Source organism: Anopheles maculipalpis, chromosome 3RL, assembly GCF_943734695.1.
Source record: "Anopheles maculipalpis chromosome 3RL, idAnoMacuDA_375_x, whole genome shotgun sequence".
Classification (NCBI taxonomy): domain Eukaryota; kingdom Metazoa; phylum Arthropoda; class Insecta; order Diptera; family Culicidae; genus Anopheles; species Anopheles maculipalpis.
Genome location: NC_064872.1, coordinates 85,459,899 through 85,478,623, shown reverse-complemented (window position 1 = coordinate 85,478,623; position 18,725 = coordinate 85,459,899). Strand labels below are relative to the sequence as shown.

The window sequence follows — 18,725 nt, the reverse complement described above, 5'->3', positions numbered from 1 at the left end:
GAAGGCTAATAATTGGAATAAGCTTTCCCGTTAAACGTAGCAAAACGTAAAATTATTCTGTTTTTTTTTTTTTCAATGATAAATACTAAACCACCAGCAAACGCTTTAAAGTCGACCTTTCGCTTTCGAAACCCAAACTGTTTCTTTTTCCATGCATTTTTAAAAGTTTAAACTCAAACAGGTATTTGATTTTGCTCACGCACCCACCCTTAAACGGTTGGCCATTATTCACAGCAAATATCACAGCTTAACGTTCGCGTTCAACGGATGAGATCCACTTTCGCACGAGCTTTCCCGTCAGACAGATAATAACGATTGTCGGCTTCGCAACATCGGTTTGCAAAAAAAAAACCTTCCGAAAAATGGGAAAATTATTCATCCTTGAAATTTACTTTACGCTCCGTTTCCTTTGCCGAGGACAGCTCCATCACGCCATGCGTCGGAGATTCGCCGGTGTCGCTTCCGGTTTCAGTTTCGATTATTCACCAGCCTCATCAGCCTATAGTCTGCCACCGACCGAAGAGAACCTCAACAGCTGGCTCAACGCTATGAGTGACCAGAGTGACGAACCCCAGGAAGAAGTAAAAAAAAAACGCTGTCCATATCCTACGGTGTTGGGAATTAATCCGATCCGGTGCTTAACAGGATCATTGGCAATGTCCGCCCAGGCTTACGCTAGGTATTGAGTGTCGCGAAAGAAAAATGACGCTCACTGTCCCTGTTTCACATCCTACTTAAGCGCATCATAGCTTCAAATGGTGCGTCATCCTGGGCCACATTTTACCAGCAAGCCATTTTGTCTAGGTTTTCTAATGCGGATGCGTTTCCGGGCGTTCTGGCAGCGGAAAGTTTCTAACGTTCTTATCGGCTAAAAATAAAAGCTTGTCCCAAAACGAAATTCGTTTGCTCCTACTTTCGCGGGAAAAGTTTCACAAAAATCAAGTTTTTATCGTCTAAGTCTGTTGTGCTTTTTTATGCTTCCATTTCCGAGACAATTTAAATGCAGCAAAGAATCGGCGAACAATGGCGTACGGCCATGAAATTGACAAGAAACCTCTGCGAAAGTTTTGGTCGCGCACCGATGATGGAGATGGGGAAGTCAAATCAAAACTAGCCACGGAGACGTTGGAATTCTTTTGGCGAAACAACTTCGTTTAGCTAAACTTAAGGTGAAATTAAATTTTTAATCTTAAAGAAGATGAAAGCAGATTTCTTTGCGGCCTCGCTTATGTCATAATTTGTAGTTCTGGAGAGATATCGTTTCAGTCTAAGGTTTGAAAGGATGCCACTCTGTGAAACTTTGATTCGTTCTGATCTGCTGGAATGGAAGATTGTGCTTAAAATTAAAATAGAACTGTTAGAGCTTTTTTCGACACCCATAGGTGCTGTAGTTTTTCTTCTTCTGTGGCTAATCATCCTCGAGAGGCCTTGTATTGCAATTACTGGCATTCTCCTTGACTAGATCATGATCACTGATCTAATTACTAACTCATGTTAAGATCGTACTCGATCTCATCGTCTACAACTAGTACCCTTTTCTCTCTAAGTAGGGATCGATCATAACCGCAGCTTCTGGCAAACAGGTACTTGTTCTCCTCATTGTATTGATGTCGGTGATCGTTCTGACACACAGCTTGTTCTCGAATTTTAAGAGTCGAGAGATGATGGTTGAAAAAGTAGCATTAAAAGAATAGATTTGAATCCATTTGATTGCTAGTAACGATCACGACTCTATTATTTTCCTCCATTCCTTTTTTTATCAATAATCAATAAGACGAATACAATATTTCCTACGTACTTGAGTCAAACAGACAATGTATGGTGCGGCATTAATAGCTGTGAGTGTGAAATAATGCCAAATGTCGTCAAGCGTTCTGCTTCCATCGCCGACAATCTATTCGAACATCATCTTTAAGCGACTTGGAACTCTGCAACTCGCAACTAGCAACTGGAGTCTGAAATTAAATTTTATGACTTCAAACAGTTCCATCCAACCGGTAACCGGCACACCGGCAATACCACCCAAATGGAATGGGTCGTCCTTCCTTCACTGTAGTGGTAGCAGCAAAAGCTTAGCAGCGTATGAATTTTCATTAACTCGGTTTTGTGGCTTTCGCTTGGAAATGAAATCCATTTCTGCGTTCTGCAACCGAGCCATGCCGTGTCTCATCTGCACCGAAATGTATGTATATGTGCACACCATTATTGAAAACCCATAGACCCGCTGGCAGAAGTATAGAGGGGATAGGATTGTATGCATAAAGTGAAAGCAATCGGCGTTGCATTATCTCTTCGTTGCAAGTTTCCTGCACATGACTGTTGGGTGAAAAATTGAAGAAACCACACAGCACACAGCATCTTCTTATGGTGAAGGGGATACGTCTCAGCACTGACGGACAGACGGAAGAAACAAGTCAGTTCGTCAGCTTGCTAGAAGCTAAACTCTGGACAGGATGGTCCGTGCGTCTTTAAGTTGCTATCGGGTGAGGTTTGTCTTAAGATTTATTCAAAGACATTTCGCCCAAGGGACTATGGAGCGGTGCGTTGCGGCAAGGTGTCTGTGGTTTATCGGTTTCAAACGGATTCACATACGACTATGCATTGCAATCGAATGAGTTTAGAGCAGGTGCGTCTATGTTGAATGTTCCGGTGTATCGATTTTTTGCTGCTGTAGTTAAAAGAAATGTACAGTGCTTAACATAAGTAAACGAAATTTTATTTTTCAAGTAGATAAAAGCCGGATTGATAATTTAATTAAAGCTTTTTTATTTAAACATATTCAGAAACACAGTTTTATAGTTATTTTATGCACTGGAAAAAGCGATTTATATTAAAAAAGTTATTTAACTTTACCCAAAGGGTAGCCCCACAGAAATGAAAATAATCAAACAAATCGTCCCCAAAACATAAAACTCTATCTAAGGACAACATGTCAAAGACAGTCACTCTCGCCAACCAAAACCTCCCATCTAATGACTCGCTCGAAAACTTTTGCGGGTATGACCCACAAAACCTCAATCAGCTCATCCTGCCAAAAATCGTTTAACTTTAAATCGGTTTACATTTGCCGTGGAAGATAGCCGGGTCGGTTGCATTCGTACTGCACTCTAACTTTGTTTGGTGGTTGGAGTCCGATGCACCCACAAGTACATTAAAATTTTATTACAAATCGTAAAAAGCTACACTGACCAGATCACTGTTACGACCCCGTAAAGGGAGGCAGAGTGCTGAACACTGTTATCGCACCGTGTGGAAGATAAAACCCGTGGCAAAGTTCGCACCAGTTGACTATCGAGCGTTGGGAAGATTGGTCGTCGATTGCTTCTGAGAGCGCTTAATGATTGCTTTCCAATTTTTCCTTTGTCCTGCAAACATTATTTCAGTTCGTCTGGCCAGTCTTGAAGGCGTGAAGCATGTGTACAAGGGCTCGTAAAATAGTTAATGCCGCTGAATTTTATCGCATGTTCTAAATATTTAACCATTTTATTTGAAGATCAATTCGTGCACCCTTTCATGACGCTGATGACTGTGTTTTCGTTTGTATTTCTATCGGTTTAAGGATTAAAACGGGTTTCTCTACAGCATCGTATCACGGCAAACTCGTTGGCTGGTATGCACCTGCATCTGCGCTCTAACCACGCGGCCACTTTCGCCGCAAACCCATCCACCCAATCTCGATCGTTTCATCTTTGGTGCGCCTTTGTTGTCTGTTTGGCGCCCGCTATTAGCGGCACAATGGGAGTCGTTTAACTGTAAAGCGTCCTCATACGGTGTCTCTTGTTCGGTTGTGTAGCAAATGTGTGACCGTATGTAATCTAGGCTACGGGAAAATCGGTCCTGGTAGCTTCGTTTAGCAGGCCGGAATGTTACAAAAGAAAACTAAACTGTTCAGACGGTTTGTGTTGTCTGCTGAAAAATAAAATGGATGGAAAGGGAAGAAAGGTGGATGTTTTATGCTCCGGTTGAATGGCACATTTATATAACACGCGTGTGTTTGATGTGTGGTGTGCTGTATGTCCTACCGGAGACACACAGTGCAGTGGCGCTGTGCGCTGGAAAGTATGCAACCAGCAATACACTGTTGTTAATTTTTGGTTTACTTTTTGGTATTTAAGTTCATGAATCATAGCTGATGTTATGTAGTAATTATTTACCAGTTTAAGAGACATTTAAAATTAATTTAAGCCAATCTCTTCATTTTTTAGACGTGTGAAAAGAAATGATTTCTTAACGAAATGAGAATTGTAAACAATTACTGCAGCTACACTATTAATACACTTCTTTCTTTCTAGAATCGTATCATTGAGGCGAAAAAAAGCAAATTAAAACATTTCCCCATAATCAACCGGCACATAAAACCGTTCAAACATGTGATGCCCAGCAAAACTAGAAATCACAAAACGAGAAGTAAAAACATAACAAAAAGCAAAAAAAATAAACTAAGAGCAGCACGGTCGGACAAACACAGCATCAAATGCATTCAATGTGATCGGATTCCATTCAAATGCAGACGTACGTGTGCCCTAGCAATGCAAAGACGAATTTACCCATGGTGTTCAGTATATGGTCGAGCGAGAAAATAGAAAGCTTCACCATGCATCCATGTATATGCAACAACATTTGAGCAGAAAACGACAACAACGAGAGCAAAACGAACATTGAAAGCATGCATAGATTATGAAAGTCAGCACACTGTCGTACTGTAAGCATACCGTGCACACAATAGCCTGACCGAAGGAAAGCATACCATAACTGCACCAACCGTGCCATCCTCCGTGCGAAAGAACCCGGAACCCCCGGGGAGGGGGAAAAATGATTTGTTTGTATTTGTTAAACTTTTTAAGTGCTCTCCGTTACAGTCGTCTCAATTCTCTGCACTCGGTGAACGGGAAAATTAGGATGGCAAGCCTTCCCCTTTTTATTGGGGTCGGCGCGGTGGAGAACATTCCAGTTTGTGTGTGGTTGTCTCGGGCAAACTTGCTCGTTCGGTGAGTGCAACCAGAAGCAGAGCAAGAGAGAGAGCATAAAATAATAACAATTCCAAAACAGTGCTTGGTGCGATTTGTCGCCAAATCTGAGGGTTGCATCCAACCCGCCCGTCAGTCGTTGTGGAGGTGGTGCATTTTTGGATGCATGTTTCATCCAAACTTCACAGCTCTATTCCCAACCCGGAACCGGGCGGGCAGCAGGTTTTCCTACAAACAGACACACGGGCAGAGCATTAAGTGCATTATGATTGTGCCCGGTGTCTTGGTGTGCTATATTCTGCCGGAATGTTAGAGCAGCTCTGAGGGCGGAATTGAAAGAAAAGCCTGTACATTATGCTACAATGTAAGTGCATTTCCGTGCCACCTTACTGTCGGGGGAAGAAAAAAAGAAACCGGCCCGAGAGATCATACAAGGTTTATGACCTTCTGATCTGGAGTCGCCCGGTCGTATGATGCTGTGACTAGGGCTAGAGTAGATTTTTCTTCCACGCTTTGTCTGTAGCCTCACCGTTAGCACGTCTCCGATGCTTTTGCATTCTATTTATGCACCTTTTGACCTACCATGCGCGACCGTACGGCGGCCGTGACTGTTTCATGCACTCGACTCGGCATAATTCATCTCGCCGGGAGATCATTAGTTTCCGTTGACTTCTCGCACACCGCACACGGCGAAACTGGTCTGGGAAAGCATGTAGCTCTGAGTGAGAAAATATAATATTCGCTGCACTTGCATGAAATGGATAATTTAGTGCACGATTACAACAATAGTTGGGGCGTCCCGAGAAGAAAAAAAAGGGACCAGGCTGACATTTTTTTTCCATTGGACGTAGAGGAACAGGGAACTAACCTTATGATTATTCCATTTGCGGGCGGGGACATTCAATAGGGGATGAAGCTTAGAAAGGGGTGGAAATTTCTTACTCACAAAAAGCAATACAATAGCGCGCAATAAAATCCGTGCACATCAGAAGGCATCGACAGGGTGAGTGTTCGTCGCCCGTCTTTTTAATGTTCTGAAGGAAGAAACAGAGCCGGATAAGTATTGATGGATTTATGACGCGATAAATCCACTATGCTCGGTTGAATAGCGTCTCAGAACACAATGATGCCCGTTCCTTCGTTAAAGAGGGGGAGTTTTTTTAAGGAGCACAGCATTGGAAATAATCGGTAAAAGTTTTGGATTAATAGCTGCAGGTTTGAAGCATGGGATCGATTGACTCCTTTTAACTAGCTTATGAGTGATTTATTACACCTTGACGCAATTATGACACCAAATTATCGCTCACGGAGTCTGTTTTTATGTATCGAACGGTCTTTAAAATTTGATGTTTCTACCGTAAAGTGTATCATAAAACCTCTCGCAAATGGAATTTACGCGTTCGGGATAATTTTGACAGTTACATTTTTGTTTATAACTCGTGATGGAGTTGGCATAGGAAAACAAGTAATACTTCATTCGACAGCTAAAAGTGTACGGAACAAGCAGCAAAAACATGCCGTGATAAAAAAAATGCCAAAAAAGAGTACATTGTGGAAGCGGATCACATGCATCATGATGATCCGCGCCGGACGCGACAACCGCCGACACGGTTAACACCCAGAACAACCGGTGGCTGGCTTTCTGCCCGGTGGACGTGCCACGGGTGCCGCAAACCAAGTTCCCCCAGACGGTAGTGGTGTTTTCCTGCGTGTCATCGGAAGGGGACGTGATGCCGCCCCACTTTTTCGAGCAGGGGCTGAGGCTGAACGCGGACGGGTACATTTCCATGCTGGACACCGTCGTAAAGCCCGGATCTTAATTCAATGGATTATTTCGTATGGGACGCGGTGGAACGGGACACCAACAGAACCTCCAGCAACACCAAGGCGGAGCTGATGGCGAAAATCAGGTCCGTTTTCGCGACACTACCCCGCGAAACTGTCGCCAGGGCTTTTTCCCTGTTCCGGAGACGGGTGGAGGCCGTAATAGAAGCCGATGGCGGATATTTTGAATAAAATGAATAAAATACATGGTAAGCTACTATTTCTAAAACAAAAAAAATTCCCCGATGATTAATTTTGCCACAAAGCAATACGGCCTGGCCGTACCTTATGAATAAAAAAAAAATTTTTGCCATAAAAAATATTTTCTTTCTCCGTAGGTGACTGTCAAAATTATCCCGAACGCCCTGTACGTAGTCATGATTTATTGTTCCATTTTTTTTAAATTGTTGTGGAGTGCCAATACAATATTATGCTGATCTTCGGTACGCAGAATCAATTATCACACTACAGGTGAACTATCGATTACCAAAAAAAAAAAAGAAACAAAAAAACTAATTAAATGTCCAAATTCCCTTTCAATTATACCATCAATATACTAGGAAACCCTTTTAAAGTTCAAATAATGATCATAAATATTTTTGTGAGTACGTAAGCTGATGAAGTATGAAAGAGATAATTTAAATAGCTTTCCAAAATCAGTCAATACCTAGCAATAAATGTCGGAGGCTTATTTACAAACGATTAAGTAATACAATTGTAATTTTTCTGTTTACCTTTAACAGTCCATTACTAAGAATTGCTTTTAAATGTTTGTACTGGTTACTAGCAACAGCTTTACTACTTTTCCTTTTTATGTCACTCAACATAAATCAATAACAGTGTTGCTTGGTAAATAATTCAATGAAATGCACTTGCACCGATTTGCATCAATGCGGTTGAAATGAATCCCTGACCATATCTATCGATTCCGGAAACCGTTGGAGCAAAGCAGATTATCAATTCTTTGTTTAGCTGTTTCCCATCCTGCCACTTCGAGGAAACGTTCTGGAAAAATGCCGTACGTTCAAAATTGGCACTAAAAAATATATATATTCCAATCAGTAGCACTAACATTTTACGATGCACCATTCAACACCGGATGCCACATTCTGCCACGATCTTATAGAGGGTGAGGAGATTTTTTTGAAGGACCTCCCAGAGCGTTCAACCATCCCCGGGACTGTTGCACATTGTCTCACGATGCTTTCGCACCCACCATCTAACAGGATGTATCGATTTCCTCTTCACACAGCCCGGAGATGATGTTCCACACTTCGGTCCAGCCGGTCGGTGAGGCAAATGAACAACATTCCCAAATGCTTTCGTCCCTTTTGTTCCGTTGCTAGTGTTCCTGAGCGTTTCGTACGACTGTCGAGTTCCACACATTCACACGCTTTGTTGAGGCAATGCTGGAAACTGAAACAAGAAACGAGTGTGTGCTGGGGTGTTGATGTAGGATATGGACTTAAACATCACTGTGGAAAAAGGTTTCCATTCCTTTTCCGATAAGCCGTATGGTCCATTCGGTTGAACAAGAAAATGGGAAGCGAAGTTTTGCAGACGAAAGGTCAGATGTGTGTGTGTATGTGTGTGTGAGCAAAAACAATCAAGAATGCGAAACACTTACCCGGGGTGGGGAACCAACCACTCCAAGAATGGGGAAAACCTGCTGAACCGTACTGTGTTTTTTTTTCTGTTCCCAAAGCTGCTTTTTTCCTTTTATTTTTGAGTAGAGAGCAACAAAAAAAAAGAGAACTGATGTGCCTAAAGAAAAACGGGGAGAACTACTTCACCAAAAGGGCACAGTGAAGAGAGGGTACACCGTATGTGTTTGATCCGAGCAGCCAAACAGGTCCTTGTGGTCGATGGTGTCAGTTGATGGTGTTGTGGATAAATGAATGTCTAAGTTCGAGGATTCTACAACATGGAAGGGGTTGTGGTGGAAATCTCGAGATGAACAACGGGTGCTGATTCGCACCGGGTGTTCGTTACCGAGCAGTACGAGAAAATGGGCCACTTCATCGAGCACGATCGTCGCTTGTTTCGATAGGGCGTCAATCGTCTCACATTGGGGCTACGGTAGAACTTTGGGGATGAAGTCGTGTAATGAAATGGAAAATGAAAAGTAAGGCTACTTACAGCACAGTAGGGTTCGAATCAATCGAACGCACTTTGCCTCTGCCACAGGATGGTTGTAAGAAAGCATTTAGCGTACTTCAACATAAAGATGAATGCCAATTTACCTTTAAAGTTTATGTTTGTGGAAATTATAAATTAATTTATGTGTTTATGTAAAGCCTTGAATCCACGTTAGGGCGGCCCGATGGACAACGGCGCAGGTCTCTAAACGGCAGAACTATCCAACAACGTGTTATCGGCAAGTCTAGTAAACCATTTCGATGGTCGGCGTGACCTGTACGGTCGTTAAGCCAAGAAGATTCACGTAGCCTTTTCAAAACAGAAAAGAAACAGCAGTTAAAGGTTCTCAAATGATCAAAGAGGTAAAAAAGGCACATTGTGGTCAAGAGTTTTGATCAAACAGAAACAGAAAAGAAATGGGAAACATAAGAAAAAGTGTGGAATGATATTATGGCATGACGAAATAACAAAAGTAATTACAAAACAATAAACAAAATGCATATTACAGACGTGGAATATAAAGGACATGAAAACTTCCGAAAAACAAACCCAAATAACAAGAGCGAAAAGATATAAAAATGTTCATTAGTTTATTAGGTAAAGCTTTTAGCTGATTATTGGCAAATTCTTTATCTATTTCATCTCTTTCAACTATTCTTTTTTTTTCTATTTCTTCTTCTTGGTTATAGACTGACTTAGGCTAATATTCAATACATTCTCTGTTTTTAACTCAAAGTCATACCAATGATAATATGAAATTCTTCGTCTATAGCATCAAAACAGGCTTTTCTTTTAATTATCCTATGCTTTGTTGAGCTTTTTACTAAAAGTGCGCTTTAATTACAAACCACAAGTGCTTTACTCTGTCTCGAATGCACAAGAAAAGGTCCGAGGCCGTATCATTTCTTAAGCAGTGATACATAAAAAAAGGGAAGAGATTCCATCCTGATCTCACCTAATGCAATCCTTGGCACGAACACTTTAGACATTTTGCCCAATGGGAAATAAACTTAAACCAAAACAGAAAGGCACGAGAGACGAAGTGAGCTAGAATTAAAAGAGGGGGAGCCCTGCTTGGGGAATTGGTTTGCACAACCTTGACACAACCGTGACGCAGTTGCGCCCCTGGGTGTCATTATCAAATTAAATGCAGACCTGCACACCAGCTGACCTCTCATAGTGGGGAAACAAAAAATCTGCGCTGCCCTGGGGGAAACGTGCACGAACGAGAACAGGGCTTGATATCACTCCAAACTTCCGTCCATGTGTCACTCAAAAATTCCACCATTCGCCATTGCAGTCTAGTCAAAAACTTATTCATCAGCAACAAAAAAAAAAAAACAAGGCTGGTAAGGGTTTGGGACACTTTCCAGGGTTTTCATTGGCCTGCCTTTTGTTCGCATTCTTTGCCGGTCTGGCTTCCGACTGGACTGGAAGCGTTTGACTGCCAAGGGAAAAGTGGAAAACTACTCAGACAAAGGCCTACGGCTAGTTTTGGCCTAGTGGACGGGACACTTTTCCGGAAGAGGATGCTTTTTGTTCCGCTGCTACACTTGTGTTCGTGCTCTGGCGTCTCGGTACTTGGTTTGTTGACTTTTCAAGCAATGTTTGTAACTTTTGTTTGTGTCTCACCCCGTTCCTGTAACGCTTCCGGTTGGACGATTGTTGGAGGAACGCACGACTGTAAGAAAAAAAAAGAACACCCACCGATCTACAATCTTAAAAGAATCATTTCTCATCCTTTACTTCTGTTAAAGCTTTAGTAGCGTGGTAAAGGGGGGAAAAAAAAAGAAAAAACTCACGGGTGCCGAGAGGCCGGATGGTGGCGGCACACACTTCCCTTGGCACATGATGGCAGTAATTGTGTTTGTATGTTTGTCGGTAAAGCAGTACGAGCGTGGTTCGTTTTCCTTTTTTTTTTTTTGCCTGATCTTTATTTTTCGGGATGCTTTTTGGGAAAAAGGTCACTTTTTTATATGCCCGTTCCGTGAAGTGAGGTGGTGCTCGAGGGGCGAAAATCCGAAACTGTCACTACACATAACCGGAAGCACGGTAAATAAAAGTGTTGGGGACATAGAAATAGATCAAATGAAATAAGTGGAATGACAAAAAAAGAGTTTTATTCGTCTTCCATGTTAGGTGCTTGTCTTCTGGTGAATTTTCATCCTTTTTTTCCCCCATTTTTCACCCGTACAAGTTTCAAAAAACACTGTCAAGTGACGCTGAATAGCGAGGACCCAACCACAGATTTTCACAGACACATACACACGAAAAAAGAGAGCTAGAGACGCACACTCACATCAAAACCCTGTCTAAAAGCGACAAAGATTAACTTCTCGAGAAAACTTTGGCTATCGGGCAAAAGTTTTCCCCACCCATCGCTGTATCCCCCTGTTTGGACAATGGAAAATAAGGAATAGAAGGCTTTTGGACCCGGTAGAGAGAGAGAGAGAGAAGGAAAGGAAAGACATATAGAGACGTCAAGAGATACCGGATACTGGATTCCGACGATGTCCCGGAAACCTTCCTGAGTGGCAGTTTGCTATTTGATCGTATATGTCACATGTGTGTGGATGAAAAATGATTGTGACTTTGCGAGCGGCGATGCTTTCGGCAAGAGATTCTGCACAGTGAAAAAGGGAACCTGTTAATTAAGTGCACTTTTTTGGCTGGTGGCGTCATCTTTTCGGTGGGTCGGGATCAATTATGCAGCAGCAGTAGCTGGCGCTGGCGTAGGAAAGTTTCGTAAAGGAGCTTTGCATTTCACATGAACCGACGCGAGAGCGTGTGAAGTGTGTTGGAGTTTCGTTGTGTGTAAGGAAACTTTCGTGGCAAAGCAACGTGGAAGATAATTACGGAGGTAAAAGTTTTCGATAAAGAATTTGCTTTTACGATGAAACAAATTTGGAAAAAGATAGCTAATATTTGCTTTTGTTAGTTATTTATAAGGAAACAAAAAAAAATATTTTGATAACACGAATTTATCAAGGCGACTATCAGTTGCATACTCGAGCAAAGAAATTGTGCATCCTGAGGCTTCTGAACCGCCAGTTAAAGCGTTCGTTCCAAGTTTACAACATGTTATCGGGTCTGCAGAAAACTGACAAAGTCAAGCGGCTCGATAAAGCTGATAAGTAAAATTGACTTTGTCGGTTGGCCACAAGTTTGACCCAAGAATACGTGAAGGTTATGAGCATTGTTACGTGGAATTCTTACTCAATGTCGATTCCATTTCTAATCATAAGGCTACAGAAGTTACTGTATGTAGATAATTTCAATTAAAAATTGAAAAGAGTGTTTTGAACTGTTGTTTAGCATACTGAGTGTGATGAGAAACAATGTTTAAAACCCTTAATAACCATTGCCGGAATGATATTTTAAGAAGATTTCATAATAAAAATAAATTTGAATTTTTGCATGATCATTAAATAAAAAACATTTAATTGTATTGAGGATTACACGAGTTAAAATCAAAATGTTTAGTTCCCAGCTTTGTTGTATCACCGTTTGTTTTTAGTCCTTTTGGTTCATTTACCGCTAGGGAAAAATGCAATCCATGCTAGTTAAAATCAATAGCCCTTACATAGACGTTGACTCCCCAAGCCCGATGTTCATTACTATTGGAATGAGCAAAATCTCCTTTCCAGCGTACAAATTGAGCCACAATTCAATAGGCTTTCGGTCGACCCATTTCAAAACAGCCAGTGATTTTGCATCTTCTCCGTTTCCTTCTATTTAATGACTTAAATAATTCCACCTTAATTATCCACCACAGCAAGAGCAACCGATGGCACAACAGAGCTCCATTTCGATGCGCCAAACCAGGTCAACTGAATTGAAGCCTTCCGATTGTGGAATGTAGAAAAGGTAAGCAGAAAAGCTACAGAGCAGATTGCGAACAATTATAGACGTCTTGCAGATTTGAACAATTGCATCAAAATGCAAACATCCTTAGCTCAGCATATGTAAGAGAAAATCGATCCAAGCTCACACTCGGTGTAGGAGAACCGAAAGTGAGTTTTAAAGTAAATGAGAAAAGAATATTTTTTTAAAAATATGCCCATCATTTAGTTCAAAAATTTTTGCTCAAATTTTTACCCTAAAAACTACTATTAAATTGTTTCAAGCTTCCAATTCCACCGGCACTCCGGCACTCGCTCGAGTAACAAAACAGTCAAGTAGTGCAATCAACCGTACCGAGCGGTTGAGTACTTTACCAATCCTTCAACGAAGGTAACCCCCGTTTCAGCAACATAATCCAGGTCCCAGAACAATAATAGGTGCAATCAAGGGTATGAACCACCTCATCCACGGCAGGGGAAATTCACCCATCCGCCGGCACCGACACGCGCCCCCGATCGATGTACATTTACCTCCCTCAGGGAGCATGGACGAGCATAAAGCACCGGAACCGAGATACGGTCGACGGTCTGCCGTTCTGCCAGCTACCGGTGTTTGGGGATTAGCATGGTTTTAGCTAAATGCTCCGGATGCCACAAAAACCATGCTACAACGCATACCAGCACAAATGCACGCATCCTTTGCTGCACCCTTTGCAAAAACCCACAGAAGAAGAATGCACAGCCAAACGGTGCACGGGTGCTTCGCGGCCCAGGAATGGGTCACCCGACAATGGAAATCTAATTAAACGCAACAAACGGTCGGCGTACGAGTGGGTGGCACGTTAATTGGGAAAACTTTTGCACTACAAATCATATGCAGCGCAACGATGCACTGGGCGTAGGTGAGAAGGATAAATACAATGAAGAGAGTGAAGTGCGAGAGTTTTTTTTTTTCCTTTTTTTGTCCCAAAAATTGTGGGACGTGGTAAAATGTGTTCCATGTTTTATTTGTTCTATTTGCATTAATCGATTAAATTATACAAATAAGCAATGGCTTTATGAGCTCGTCCGCACGATAATGCATCATACAGCTGAGTTAGAAGTTGTGGAGTTGTGGGTGTTCTGTTGTAGACCTTTATGCTACGGTGTGGACTACAACAGGACAAACATGCATGAGTCTTCGTACAGGGTTCTCCAGTGCAGTCCAGCAGTGACATTCCAAGCTCGATCCGATTAGCGCCAAATCAAAGAATGATCGGCAAGCTCTATCTCGCCGCAGCAAGAATGACTTCACTACTCTCGAGACTAAACCCGCCAAACACTCCCGAACCCACCGCCAACACAGCCAAATTCTCTGTGTTAAAGCGGGACTGGCTAGTAGAACACTTTACTGTAGGATACGCCTGCCTCCCTTTTACGGCAGTGGCCCCGTCATCGGATGGACAACCCCGTCATCGGATGGTAAGATCCTTTGGTGTCAAATATGGTCATATGGTTGGTCTGCACACAGCTTGACGTCTGAATCGATTCTCCGTAGTTGTTTCTGATGATATTTATTAATTGGGATTTATTTGTGTATTACAACCATGATACAGTCGATAAGCTATTTCTTTCAACTCATTCAGCAAGATCGGTTGACATTTTGATCTTACAACTGTCAAACCAACAATCACCATTGCACATCCTCTGGCATACACGGTACACCTATGACACACAACTGTTCCGATGTCCAGGAGCAATCGTTCGGATTTCTCGTCAACTCCAGTGCACTTACGTTGCCAGTGGTGCTGTTAGCATCGAACCCAGCAATGAAATTATTTTTCACGTTTATCGTCAACATTTGTACCGGTACGAACGACAGATCAAGCTGATGAAGTAGGTTTCCATGGAGATCCAGGAGCTCCAAGCTTTTCGGAAACTGGGCACTACCTAGCCGGACAAATTGTATCCGATTCCACGAAAGATCCAGCGTTAGCAGCTTGTGCATATTTGCAATACTCTCGATGGAAAATGTAGACAGTTTGTTCTCCCACAACGAAAGGTGGGTAATGTTTGTCCAGTTCTGCAGGCAAGATGGTACGATGGTTAAAGCATTTCTCGAAAGTTTCATCCACACGACATTGGGCAACAGCCATTGGCAGAAACTAAACTCCTTCAGTCTGTTTGTGTGTATTTCGAACCGTTCCATTGCTTGACTCATTGTCGGTCCGGTTTTGACCTTTACTAGCCTGTTGTGACTGAAGTCGAAGAAATAGATTCGCCTGAAGCGACTGAACATCATCAGATCGAGCGATTTCAGCCTATTGTCGGACAGCTTCAGAAAGATAAGTGCCTCATACAGTGGGCACGATCGTGTCGCACTGTTCAGCAAGTAACGTATCTTGTTTCGCTTCAAAATGATACTCTCCAGCCGCGAGTGGTCACAGAACGTAGCCAAATTCACGTGCCGAACGTTTGCTTCCGTAATATCGAGTAACTTCAATGAGCGTGTTTTACCTATAGTGCTCGGTATTGAAGCTAATTGTGATTTTTCGATGTACAGCCGTAATAGTGCAGATCGTTCTTCGAAAACGAGCTTACTCAAACCGGTGTAATACATTCGTACACACGTTATATTCCTCGGCACACTAATCACTTTCAACGCAATGGAATCTTGTATATCGACGCATTCGATAAACGCTGGATATTCCTCGAGAACCTTTTTATCGAACCGTTCCAGCAGCACATTTTCGAGATACAGTTTCTTCTTATAACGCGCAACATATTGATAAAGGAAGGTATCCTCGTTGGATGCAAAGTGAATAATGGTACAAGAAATACCGTAACACGTTAAACGAACTGCGGTAAAATGCTTTGCTGCATCTAACACTAGCAACAGTCTGCAAACGGGAGCAAAGTGTTGAAACTTTAGTATACACAAGCGGTGATGGAAAAACTTTCAAATACGCACCGAATTAACCACTGGTGGACGAATGCCATCACAACCTCTTGCATGACAGCACCACTATCAACAAGCGCCTCCGGGGGTAACAACCTTTTTATAGGGTAACAATAGTTAAGGTAAATTGGATCACTTAATGGGAAAAAATAGTTGATTGCGGAGAAATTACATTTTTATAAAGATTGGCAGCAAAAAAAAGTAAGGCTTTTTCTAGCGTTTTATTTAACTTCATTAATTCCCCTTTATTTTACAGTTACGGCAGACGCAAACCGATCAGCATTTGATTTGAAATAGAGCTTTCTAGACATATTATTTCTATTTAATGTTAATCTGGTTTTTATTTATTCAAGAACTTTATAATACGTCCGGTAGTCCACTACGTGTACGAGTCGAGGACTATGCTGACGGAGGACGCCATTTTCAAACGGCGGGTGCTAAGGATTATCTTTGGCGGTGTGTGCGAGCAGGGCGTGTGGCGAAGGAGAATGAACCACGAGCTAGCTGAGCTGTTTGGCGCATTCATAGTTAGGCTTCATGTTAGTCATCCTGTATATTCTATTTATTTATTTATTTATTTATGAATACGGTCATTGTATAGCTCAAATTGAAAACATAATAGTTTCCATTAGAGTTGTTCGATTTTTTTATCCACATGGGATGACCAGGCCGTATTGTTTTATTATTTTAACAATTTGAATAAAACAAAACAATCAACTAGAAAAATACAAGAAAGAAAAGAGTCTCAATATAGATTTTTTATGTTATCAAACTAATTTGATTGAAAATCAACAGGAAAAATGAATGATGAGAAAAAAATTCTATAAAGTTGTTAACCATTTGCACCGCATGCTTCACATAAATTCTTTCTTACGGTTTGAAGTTTTTTACTCGTAATTTTTGAATGACAACATTTTACACAAATTTGGTCTCATTTTAAGTAACTAGGATTACTATCACTGCGACGGATACGATCGCAATTCTAGTCTAACAATCTGCAGGGCCAAAATTTAAGTAAATTTGCACAATTTTGCATAGCAGCCCACAGCCCACACCCACATTCTCATTCCGGGCATTCCATTCCATCCATTTTACGTTGGATAAAATTATTTCATGTACTCGACACATCAGTTGCAGGCTTTTGGAAAATTTTTGTAGACATCAATTTCATCTTCATTTGGATCAATTTTATGGCTCTTCTTAATGGAGAACTAGCAAAAATACACCTAAAAATGTAAAAATGACCCAAAAATGTTAGAATATTTGTCGTATGCGCTGCCTGGGCCAACGATCAACCCTGAAGACTTTACAAACACTGAAACCGGTTTTAAGAAGAATTCCGCAGCCATCACCAAAAAAGAAAAATTTAAAGTAACCGTTACGGTGATCATGAAAGCATTTTCTATTCAATTTTTCATGGATGTTTAAAAACACATTTTATACATGATCATCAACTTTACTAACAGCTTTCGAAACAGTAACAACACAATCATAACCCTGTTTTTTTCTATTTGCATTAGACAGATTAACAAGTTTTTAGTTTTTGTTTTATTTTATGAACGCATTTACGGTAACAATTGTACCCGTTCACCACGTCCCGTGTTTAACGACATTCTAATCACTCTGAACAAATTTGACTGTGCCTGTACACCTGTCTCGTCCACAAAATGTCCCTTTCCGGGTCTGTCCCTTCTGTGGCTGGAAAGGAAAAATATACGTTACTTTGAAAAAAAGGTGTGTCTGCTCTGCAACTGTAAGAAAGCATGCACACACGGCGTAGGGTGTATCGAATGCCAAACAAATGCCCTTAACGCACACACACACAAACAGACCCGCGTCCAGAATGTGGCGCATCAATTAACGGTGTGTGGTGTGTTGGTCGGTTTTTGTGTTGGTGCGATCGATCCGGCGGCGTGGAAGCGCAACATAACACGCACAAAAGCCGTAGCTGTGGTCGCGACTGGTATCGTTTTCTCCGCGTTGCTCAACTTGTGACCGTACAAGAGCGCTGTGTGGGTTTATTATTCTGTTGGTTATAAAAGTGAGTAAATTAACTGGAAAAATATGGTTTATTGTGTTTTATTTTACACTGAACGCGTGCTATGTACAGTTTGTGCTGGAACAGTGAGGAAGAGCTTGATCTTTAGAGAACTCGTGCTTAATCATCACCCCCGTTGTGTGTTTGATGATCATCTCTACCACACCCTAAAACGCCCAGTGAGGAACACTGCCTTCTGCAGAACAGTGAAAACCGCCAAACAATTGTTCGCATCTTGGCACAAAGTTAATCTCTTGCCGTGTTTGGTGTGTGTGCGACGAATTTTCCAGACTATTCTCGTGTGTAAAATTGTGTGGATAAAAGGTTCTTCAAACACACTGGAGCATATGATCACACACATCCCATGTGCTTCATTTCATGTGTCAAAAGATGGCTTCACCTATGGGGGTTGCAGCGCTGGAGAAGGGTTGAAGTGATCGGTTCGGATGCAATGATCGCGCGCCCATTTTCTCACCCCTGTTTTCTATTAAAATTTCATCAACCTGTGTGTCATAGAAATGCGTTCTACAGCGTTCTTTCTAATCACGGTGGATGGGTGATGACGAAAAAAAAATGGTTACCGGTGGTGGTGTCGTATGTTGGTTAACCACCCCACGCACACACACATGTATGAGCCAGCATAAATTGAAGCTTGTTTATATCGAGTAGGAAGGGTGGAATGACGGTATATCCGACGCGCGATGTATTTGATGTGTAGTGGTGGGTGAGCTCAACAGGTGGCTCAATGGTCTAGGGGTATGATTCTCGCTTTGGGTGCGAGAGGTCCCGGGTTCAAATCCCGGTTGAGCCCATGATGCCTTTTTTGTGTTTTATTATGTTTTATTAAGATTCGACTAAACATTCGACACAAAAATTCGACTACTGCTTGAATTCAACGAAACCGTAATACTGTAATCCTATCCTAATTCATCCATTTTATTCTCTTTTCCACCAGCACCACCCACAAACAATCCAGC

At 41.8% G+C, this 18,725-nt stretch overlaps 1 protein-coding gene and 1 non-coding gene across 2 annotated transcripts in view; both read left to right on the top strand.

Annotated features, from left to right (window-relative positions):
- Positions 1–18,725, top strand: part of LOC126563457 (uncharacterized) — a 420,587-nt gene that overhangs the window by 392,794 nt on the left and 9,068 nt on the right. The window lies entirely within an intron of this gene.
- Trnap-ugg (transfer RNA proline (anticodon UGG)) lies at positions 18,488–18,559 on the top strand. The gene has a single exon. It is a non-coding gene; the product is annotated as a tRNA-Pro (tRNA).